Source organism: Cetorhinus maximus, unplaced genomic scaffold (assembly GCF_964194155.1).
Source record: "Cetorhinus maximus unplaced genomic scaffold, sCetMax3.hap1.1 HAP1_SCAFFOLD_1542, whole genome shotgun sequence".
NCBI lineage: Eukaryota > Metazoa > Chordata > Chondrichthyes > Lamniformes > Cetorhinidae > Cetorhinus > Cetorhinus maximus.
The window spans coordinates 54306-64797 of NW_027597482.1; positions in this window are offsets into that span (position 1 = coordinate 54306).

The window sequence follows — 10492 nt, forward strand, 5'->3', positions numbered from 1 at the left end:
CTGAACACTGATAAACTCTAAGGTTCTGCCTAACCTAAGGGGAGTGACTGCCTCCTGGAACAAAGTGTCCAGGACACTCTCCCACTCCCTGATGCCCTGCAACATCTGCAACTCAGACTCCAGCTCAGCAACTCGGAGCCAAAATTGCCAAAGTTGCAGCCACTTTCTACGGACATGGTTGTCTGGGATTGCAGTGCATTCCACAGATTCCCACATGCTACAGTCACGACACACCACCAGCCCTGCCATTTCTGTCCGACCTTATTTATTTAATTAGTCAGTTAGTTAATAACTCAATCAGATGAAGTAGTCGAAAGTTGCACTCACTTTGCTTGGAGACAAGGAAGGAAGCTCACCAACCACTGGATGCTGTAAAAAAAAAAGCAGAAAAAGGAGCACATCTTTCCCCCTGTGCACTTAATCCCCCCCGCCCCCCCCGAACCAAACTGCCAACTCCCCGCACAATCTACATCTCACTCTCTGCTTTTATAGAGCCTCTGATGACTCACTTACTAGCTTTCTGTTTCAGTAATTAACACCTTTTGAGGGCAACCACTTTCAGCCAATTGACAGATAACTGCCACTTCAGCAGCTCCCTGTTTAACTAGGCTATTCAACTAACAATGTTTGAAAGTAAGAACATAGCTCTTAATCTAAATTTAAAGTTAAGAAAAGCTTACCAGAAATTCCCACCTGAACCAAATTCCCAATTCCTCACTCAACCTACATCTCTCTCAGGAGTAGGCTGGTGTTGAACACCAATTGGAAGAAGTGCCAAGGATGGTAAGGGCACATCAAGAGCCTTGACATCAAATCAGCATTTGACCCAGGGCTTAATGGCAATGGTAGAGTGGGGTATATGCCAGGCCACGGGGTTACAGATTGTGTTCAAGTACAATTTTGCTGTTGCTGATGGCCCACAGCGCCTCATGGATACCCAGTTTTGAGTTGCTAGATCTGTTCAAAATCTACAAAACACGATGGAGGGTATCCTCAATGTGAAAATGGGACTTTGTCTCCACAAGGACTGCATGGTTGTCACTCCTACCAGTACTGTCATGGGCAGATTAGTGAGAAAGAGGTCAATTAGGTTTTTCCCTCTTGTTGGTTCCCTCACCGGCTGCCGCAGACCCAGTCTAGCAGCTATGTCCTTTAGGACTCAGCCAACTTGGTCAGTAGTGGTGCTACTGAGCTACTCTTGGTGATGGACATTGAAGCCCCCCACCCAGAGTACATTCTGTGCTTTTGACACCCTCAGTGCTTCTTCCAATTGGTGTTTAACATCGAGGAGCGCTGATTCATCAGCTGAGGAGAGCGGTAGGTGGTAATCAGCAGGAGGTTTCCTTGCCCATATTTGACCTGATGCCATGAGACTTCATGGGGCCCAGAGTTAATATTAAGGACTTCCAGGGCAACTCCCTCCTGACTGTATACCACTGTGCTGTCACTTCTGCTGGATCTGTCCTGCCGGCGGACAGGACATATTCTGGCATGGTGATGGTGGTGTCTGGGACATTATCTGTGAGGTATGATCCTGTGATGATAACTGTAGGCTGTTGCTTGACTAGTATGTGAGACAGCTCTCCCAATTTTGGTACAAGCCCCCAGATGTTAGTAAAGAGGAGTTTGCAGGGTCGACAGGGCTGAGTCATTTCAGGTGCCTAGGTCGATGCTGGGTGATCAGCCCAGTTTCATTCCCTTTAGACTTTGTAGTGGTTTGATACAAGTGAGTGGCTTGGAGGGCCATTTCAGAGGGTATTTAAGAGTAACCACATTGCTGTGGGTCTGGAGTCACATGTAGACCAGACCAGGTAAGGACAGCAGATTTCCTTCCCTAAAGGGCATTAGTGAACCAAATGGGTTTTTACAACAATTGACGATGGTTTTGTGGTCACCATTACTTTTAATTCCAGATTTTTATTAATTGAAGTTAAAGTCCCCCAGCTGCCATGGTGGGATTTGAACCTGTGTGCCCAGAGCATTAGTGTGGGCCTCTGGATAACTAGTCCAGTAACATTATCACTAAGCCACCACCTCCCCCTTACATCCATTCTCATTCATCAACAAAGTGATGGAAGGGGTCATTGACAGCGCTATTAAGCGATATTTACTCAGCAATAACCTGCTCCCTGATGCTCAGTTTGGGTTCTGCCAGGGCCACCCGACTCCTGACCTCATTAAAGCCTTAGTCCAAACATGAACAAAAGAGCTGAACTCAAGAGGTGAGGTATGCGTGACTGCCCTTGACATCAAGGCAGCATTTGACCAAGTGTGGCATCAAGGAGCCCTAGCAAAACTGAAGATAATGGGAATCGGGGGAAAACTCTCCACTGGTTGGAGTCATACCGAGCACAAAGGAAGTGTTTGTGGTTGTTGGAGGTCAGTCATCTAAAAAAGCGTCCAAGCGCATCACTGCAGGAGTTCCTCAGGGTAGTGTCCTAGGCCCAAAAATCTTCAGCTGCTTCATCAATGACCTTCATCAGATCAGAAATAGGGATGTTCCCTGATAACTGCATAATGTTCAGCATCAGTTCTGCAGAGATAGTGGATGTGCTAGCTATGATTTTCCAAAATTCTTTAAATTCGGAACGGTCCTATTAGATTGGAAGTTGGCAAATGTAACACAGCTTTTCAAGAAAGCAGGAAGAGGCAAAACAGGGAACTACAGGCCAATTTGCCTAACATCAGTCTCTGGGAAGATGCTGGAACCTATTATTAAGGAAATCTTAACAGTACATTTAGAAAAGTAAAGTATGATTGGAACAAGTCAGCATGATTTTACAAAAGGGAAAACCTGTTTGACAAATTTATTACAGTTTTTTGAGGATCTAACTAATAGGGTAGATAAAAGGGAACAAGTAGAAGCCTGGGTTTCCAAAAGGCATTCGATAAGGTGCCATACAAAAGGTTAAGAGGCAAGAAAAGGCCTTGTGGAGTTGCTGTGGGGGGTGTAATATATTGACATGGATAGAGGATTGGTTATGGACAGGAGGGGAAGAGTGGGTACAAATGGGACATTTTCAAGTTGGCAGGCTGTGACTATTGGAGGGCCACAAGGATCAGTGCTGGGGCCTCAGCTACGTACAATCTATATTAATGACTTAGATGAAGAGGCAGAGAGTAATATATCTAAGTTTTCTCATGATACAAAGCTAAATAAAAAGGTAAGCCGTGGAGAGAGGACGCAGAGAGGCAGCAAAGAGATATAGACATGTTAACTGAGTAGGCATCAAGCTGGCAGATGGGGTATAATGTGTGGTAGCGTTAAGTTATTCACTTTGGTCCTAAGAATAAAAAAGCAGGATATTTTTTCAAAGGTTTGAAACTTGTAAATGTTGACATTCAGAGAGGCTTGGGTGGGTTCATACATGGAACGCAGAACGTTAGCATGCTCTAACAGCAAGCAGTTAGGAAGGCCTATGGCATATTGGCCTTTACTGAAAAGGGATTGCAGTACAGGAATAAGGAAGCCTTGCTATAATTGTATAGGGTTTTGGTGAGACCATATCTGGAATACTGTGTGCAATTTTGGTCTCCACATTTAAGAAAAGATATATTTGCTTTGGAGGCATTATAGCAAAGGTTCACTAAATTGGGAGGAGGGGGTTGTCCTATGATGAGAGGCTGAGTAAACTGGGCTTATATTCCCTGGAGTTTAGAAGAATGAGAGGCGATCTCATTGAAACATACAAGATTCTGAAGGGGCTTGATAGGGTGGACACTGAGAGATCGTTTCCGCTGGTTGGAGAATTTAAAACACGGGGGCTCAGTCTCAGGATAAGGGGCCGATCATTTAGGACTGAGGTGAGGAGAAATTGGTGAACAGTTGTTTTTTAAACTGGAGGAAGATATAGAAAGGGGTTCCACAGGGGTCAGTACCAAGACCACTGCTTTGCTTGATATGTCTTAAGAAATTATACACGAGTGTAAAGGGCACAATTTCAACATTTGCAGATGACATAAAAATTTGAAGTATTGTGAACTGTGAGGAGGATAGTGATAAACTTCAAGAGGACATAGACAGGCTGGTGGAAATGGTGGACACATGGCTGATGAAATTAAATACAGAGAAGTGTGAAGTGAGACATTTTTGTAGAAAGAATGAGGAGAGGCAATATGAAACAAGGGGTACAGTTCTAAAAGGGGTAGAGGAACAGGGCGACACGGATTTGACATGCACAAATCTTAACGGTGGCAGGGCAAGTTGAGAAAGTATTAAAATGTGTGGCAGAGGCAAATTCAATCATGCAATATTCCAGTGAAGCCCAACGCAAACTGGAGGAACAGCACCTCAGCTTCCGATTAGGCATTTTACAGCCTTCTGGACTTAACACTGAGTTCAACAACTTCACATCATGTACTCTCTCCTCTATCCTCACCTCTTTTTTAATCCCTTTTTAAAATTTATTTTATTTTTTATCTACTTATTTTATATTTATTTTTATTCATTTATTCATTGTTTTATCCCCTTTTATCCCGTCCTTTTTTTACCCCTTTTCCTATCCTTTTTTCCGCAACCACTCCCCCGCCTCCCCCACCCACCCCTAAAAGGGCATCTGTTACTTGTTCCATGTTGTTCTTTCACAGAGTGCCGACCCTTGTTCTGTTATTAACACATTCTGCTTTTTTACCTTTATACCACTATCAGCACCTTCTTTAGCCCTTACCACTACCATTAACACTCTCTTTGTCTTTTTGTCCATGACGCCTTTGCCAATCTCTTCTTAGCCCCCACCTATTGTTGGCCTTCTATCCAGCTTCACCTGCCCCACTACTCCCACCCTCCTCAACAATATAAATTTCATCACATTTCCACTTCTCGTTAGCTCTGAGGAAGGGTCATGCGGACTCGAAACATTAACTCTGTTTCTCTCTCCACAGATGCTGTCAGACCTGCTGAGTTTTTCCAGCATTTTCTGTTTTGATTTCAGATTTCCAGCATCCGCAGTATTTTGCTTTTAAATAGCCCATGCCAACTTTACTCAAATGGCACATCCAATAATACATATAATACAACCCTTAACAATTCACCCTTGTGTTTTCCCTCAGCGCCTGTCTTGAGACCTCCTTTGGCTGTCCCAGTGCCCCTAGGCAGTGCTACTCCAATGGCTGCAGCATGGCTGGTGGAAGTCTGCTGATTTTCAGTCAGGCAGGCTACAGACGGCCTTGGGGACCTGGCTTCGGACTGCGCCTCACTGCTATGGGCAGCAGCAGTCTACACTGGTTAGTTGGCAGGCAACAACGAGGACAAAGACGGAGTGGCAATGGTGGGAGGAGAATTACAACCATCCCGAGAGAGCACAGCAGGTTCCCACGCCACGGATTCACCGAGACTCTCGGGGCTATGCCTCAGCAAGCTGAGTATTCTGCTGCAACACAGGTTGCTCGGCCGCTGTGAGATCCCACAAGCTCCTTTGAGAACCGGGACTCACTGTCTTGACCCACCGTTTCAGCCTTCAGGCAGGGCTTGGATGGCAACAAGCAAAGATCTTCATGAAATAAAAACACGACACGCTGGAAATACTCAGCAGATCTGGCGGCATCGTTGGAGAGAGAAACAGAGTTAACTTTTCAGGTCGAGAACTTTTCTTCAGAAAGATCCCATGGCCTCAGTCTGGGCTTCCACTGCAGCACTCTGGTATCAGCCATCAGACGTCGCATCACGGCTGAGTCCGCAAGGTGCTGTCACGGAGTTGGCGACTAATTCCATTCTGGAAGGATTGGGCTCCAAGCTCTGCATGAAGATCTGTGCAAAGTTGAAGCCAGGTGTCTCTGTGCTCCTTGACATTGACAACAGGCTCTGTAGCAGGCCTGCCAATGCACCAAGCTTCGCTGTATGCATGCCACCAGCCATTTTGTCAATGCCGCCCCTTCAAAGCCTGGCAAGAGTGTCCTGCAGTCAGCATCAAGGTGAAGCAGTCTGGGAAGAGTGTCCTGCGGTCAGCATCGCGGTGAAGCAGTCTGGGAAGAGTGTCCTGCAGTCAGCATTGCGGTGAAGCAGTCTGGGAAGAGTGTCCTGCAGTCAGCATTGCGGTGAAGCAGTCTGTGAAGAGTGTCCTGCAGTCAGCATCGCGGTGAAGCAGTCTGGGAAAAGTGTCCTGTAGCCAGCATCGAGGTGAAGCAGTCTGGGAAGAGCGTCCTGCAGTCAGCATCACGGTGAAGCAACCTGGGAAGAGTGTCTTACAGTCAGTTCTTGTTGAAAATAACAAGAGTGACATCACAAGACAGCACGAGAGATCGGTGGAGAGATCAGAACTAGCGCGAGTGCGGGGAAGCTTCAAAAAGTAACGTCAGTACAAAGGTGAGAGCTGATTGGTGAGTAGTGTGTAAGTGTTTTTATCCAGTTTTTTACTCCAGTTTAAAATAGATTAAGCTAAGGAAAGGTAGGGGTTCTAGTTTTTATTTAAAGTACATAAATAATTTAAAGTTCTTTACTGTAGTTAACTTAAAGTAAGAGTTTTCTTTCAACTAGAGGCATGGCAGAGCAGCTCAGTCCCGTGTTATGTACCGCCTGCAACATGTGGAAAGTCGTAGACCCTCTTTGCGCTCTGACCGACCACGTGTGCAAGAAGTGCCACCAGCTGCAGTTACTTGAGCTCCGAGTTTCAGAGCTTGAGCAGCAGCTGGAAGCAGAGGTGCATCCGCAAGGCTGAGAGTTTCGTGGATAGCACGTTTTTAGATGTGGTCACCCCACAGCCTATGGAAGTGCAGACAGAGAGGGAATGGGTGACCATCAGTCAGAAAGGTGTCAGGCAGGTAGTCAGGAAATCCCCAGGGTGCATCTCGCTTGAGAACCATTTTTCTGTGTTGGAAAACGGTGAGAGTGATGGTTCCTCTGGGAAGTGCAGCTATGTTCATGGCACTGTGAGTGGCTCAGCTGCACAGCTGGGGTGAGGAAAAAGAGGGGAAGAGCAATAGTGGTAGGAGACTCGATAGTAAGGGGGACAGACAGGCATAGACCTGACCCCAGGATGGTATGTTGCCTCCCTGGTGCCAGGGTCAATGATGTCACTGAACGGCTGCAAGGCATTCTAAAAGGGGAGGGCAAACAGACAGAGATCGTGGTATATATTGGTACCAACGACATAGGTAGAAAGAGGGATGAGGTCCTGCAAGCAGAATTTAGGTGGTTAGGACACAGATTAAAAAACAGGACCTCAAAGGTAGCAATTTCTGGATTACTTCCGGTGCCACGCGCTAGTGAGTATAGAAATAGGAGTTTAGTCCAGATGAATGCGTGGCTGGAGAGATGGTGCAGGAGGGAGGGCTTTAGATTTCTGGGACATTGAGACCATTTCTGGGGGCGGTGGGTCCTGTACAAGGTGGATGGGTTGCACCTGAACTGGTATGGGACCAACATCCTTGCGGGGAGGTTTACTAGTGCTGTTGGGGAGGGTTCAAACTAACTTGGCAGGGGGATGGGATCCTGAGAGGAGGTTCAGCAGGGGGAGATGCACAGCCAAAATTAGAAGAGAGAGCAAGTGAGTCTGGAAGACATAGAAATTATAGGCCAGTTAAGGCACAAGGGAGTTTGGGATGGTTGGATGGTAATTATTTTAATGCAAGGAATCTGACGAATAAGGGAAATGAGTTGAGGGCACAAATTAACACATGGAAGTATGATGTCATTGCTGTCACAGAGACATGGTTGAGAGAGGGGCAGAATTGGCAGCTTAATATTCCAGGATATAGGGTCTTCAGACGAGACAGGGAAGGAGGTAAAAGAGGAGGGGTATCACAATATTGATCAAGGAATCAATTACAGCAGTAAGGAGGGATGACATCTTAGAAGGCTCCTCAAATGAAGCCATATGGGTAGAACTGAAAAACACAAAAGGAGCAATCACATTGCTGGGAGTGTACTATAGGCCCCCAAACAGTCAGAGAGAAATAGAAGAGCAGATATGTAGGCAAATTTCAGAGAAGTGTAAAAATAATAGGGTAGTAATAGTGGAGGATTTCAACATCCCCAACATTAACTGGGTTAGTCATAGTGTGATAGGTTTAGAGGGAGTGGGATTCTTAAAATGTATCCAGGAGAGCTTTTTAAGCCAGTATATAGAAAGTCCTACAAGAGAGGGGGTAGTCCTGGACTTAATTTTAGGGAATGGAACCGGGCAAGTGGTAGAAGTATCAATGGGGAAGCATTTTGCAGATAGTGATCAAAACTCCTTTAGATTCAAGGTTGTTATAGAAAAGGACAAGGATGGGCCAGAAGTCAAAGTTCTAAATTGGGAGAAGGCCGATTTTAATAAGATCAGATATGATTTGGCCAGAGTGGACTGGGAGCAGCTACTTTTAGGTAAATCTGCATCAGAGCAGTGGGACTCATTCAAGAAGGAAATGAGGAGAGTACAGGGCCAACATATTCCAGTAAAGACAAAGAGCGGGACCAACAAATCCAGGGAACCCTGGATGTCGAGGGATATACAGGATTGAGTAAAGAGAAAAAGGGAGGCTTATGGCAGATGCCAAGGGCTCAAAACAGGGAACCCCTAGAGGGGTATAGAATGAGTAGGGGGAACTTAAAAAGGAAAATAGGAGAGCAAAAAGGGAGCATGAAAAAACATTGGCAGGTAAAATAAAGGAAAATCCAAAGTTATTTTACAAGTACATTAAGAGAAAGAGGATAACTAGGGAAAGAGTAGGGCCCATTAAGGACCATAATGGTAATTTGTGTGTGGAGCCGGAAGGTAAGGTTCTAAAGAATACTTTGTGTCGGTGTTCACAAGTGAGAGGGACGATGTGGGTATGGAAATCAGGCAGACGGACTGTGATACAATTAAAGAAATTAGCATAGAAAGGGAGGAGGTTCTAAGTGGTCTGGCAGGCTTAAAAGTAGATAACTCTCCAGGCCCGGATGAAATGTATCTCAGGCTGTTGAGTGAGGCAAGGGAGGAGATAGCAGGGGTGCTGGCAATAATTTTCAATACCCCTCTGGCCACAGGAGAGGTGCCAGAGGACTGGAGGACAGCCAATGTGGTACCGTTATTCAAGAAGGGAGGAAGGGATAAACCAGGGAACTACAGGCCAGTCAGTCTAACCTCAGTGGAGGAGAAATAATTGGAAGCAATTCTGAGGCACAGAATTAACGTACACTTGGAGAGGTAGGGATTAATCAAGGACAGTCAGCATGGTTTTGTTAAGGGAAGGTCATGTCTGACCAATTTGATTGAATTTTTCTAAGAGGTAACCAGGTGTTTAGATAAGGGAAATGCATTTGACGTAGTCTACTTGGACTTCAGCAAGGCTTTTGATAAGGTCCCACATGGGAGACTGATAATGAAGGTAAGAGCCCATGGGATCCAAGGCAATTTGGCAAATTGAATCCAGAATTGGCTGAATGACAGGAAGCAGAGGGTGATGGTCAAGGGGTGTTTTTGTGACTGGATGCCTGTGTCCAATGGGGTTCCACAGGGAGCGGTGTTGGGTCCATTGCTGTTTGTGGTATATATAAATGATTTAGACTTGAATGTAGTAGGATTGATCAGTAAGTTCGCTGATTACATGAAAATTGGTGGGGTGGTAAATAGTGAAGAGGATAGCCTTAGATTGCAGGAAGATATAGACGGGCTGGTCAGATGGGCTGATCAGTGGCAAATGGAATTTAATCTGGATAAGTGTGAGGTGATGCACTTGGGCAGGACAAACAAGGCACAGGAATACACAATGAATGGTAGGACCCTGGGAAGTACCGAGGATCAGAGGGATCTTGGTGTGCATGTCCACCGGTCCCTTAAGGTAGCAGGACAGGTAGATAAGGTGGTTAAGAAGGCACATGGGATACTTGCCTTTATCAGCTGAGGCATAGAATATAAGAGCAGGGAGGTTATGCTGGAACTGTATAAAATGCTGGTTAGGCCACAGCTAGAGTATTGCGTGCAGTTCTGGAATCCGCATTATAGGAAGGATATGATTGCATCAGAGAGAGTGCAGAGGAGATTTAGCAGGATATTACCTGGGCTGGAGAGTTTTAGTTATGAGGAGAGATTGGATAGACTGGGGTTATTTTCCCTGGAGCTGAGGAGATTGAGGGGGGACATGATTGAGGTGTATAACATTATGAGGGGCATAGATAGGATAGACAGGAAGGAACTTTTCCCCTTGGTGGAGGGATCAATAACCAGGGGGTATAGATTTAAGGTAAGGGGCAGGAGGTTTAGAGGGGACGTGAGGAAGAATTTTTTGACCCAGAGGGTGGTGGGAATCTGGAACTCACTGTCTGAAAGGATGGTAGAGGCAGAAACCCTCATAACATTTAAGATGTATTTGGATGTGCACTTGCGATGCCATGGCATACAAGGCCATGGACCTAGTGCTGGAAAATGGGATTAGAATAGTTAGGTACTCGTTTGACCGGCGCAGACTCGATGGACTCTGTGATTCTTAGCCCCTATCTGAGTTTTCTGTGGCAGGGCTTGTCTGCAACCTTGCCCTCTGGCGAGCTGGCACACACTCTATCCACTCCCCCTGGCCTGACTGCAGCCCACTC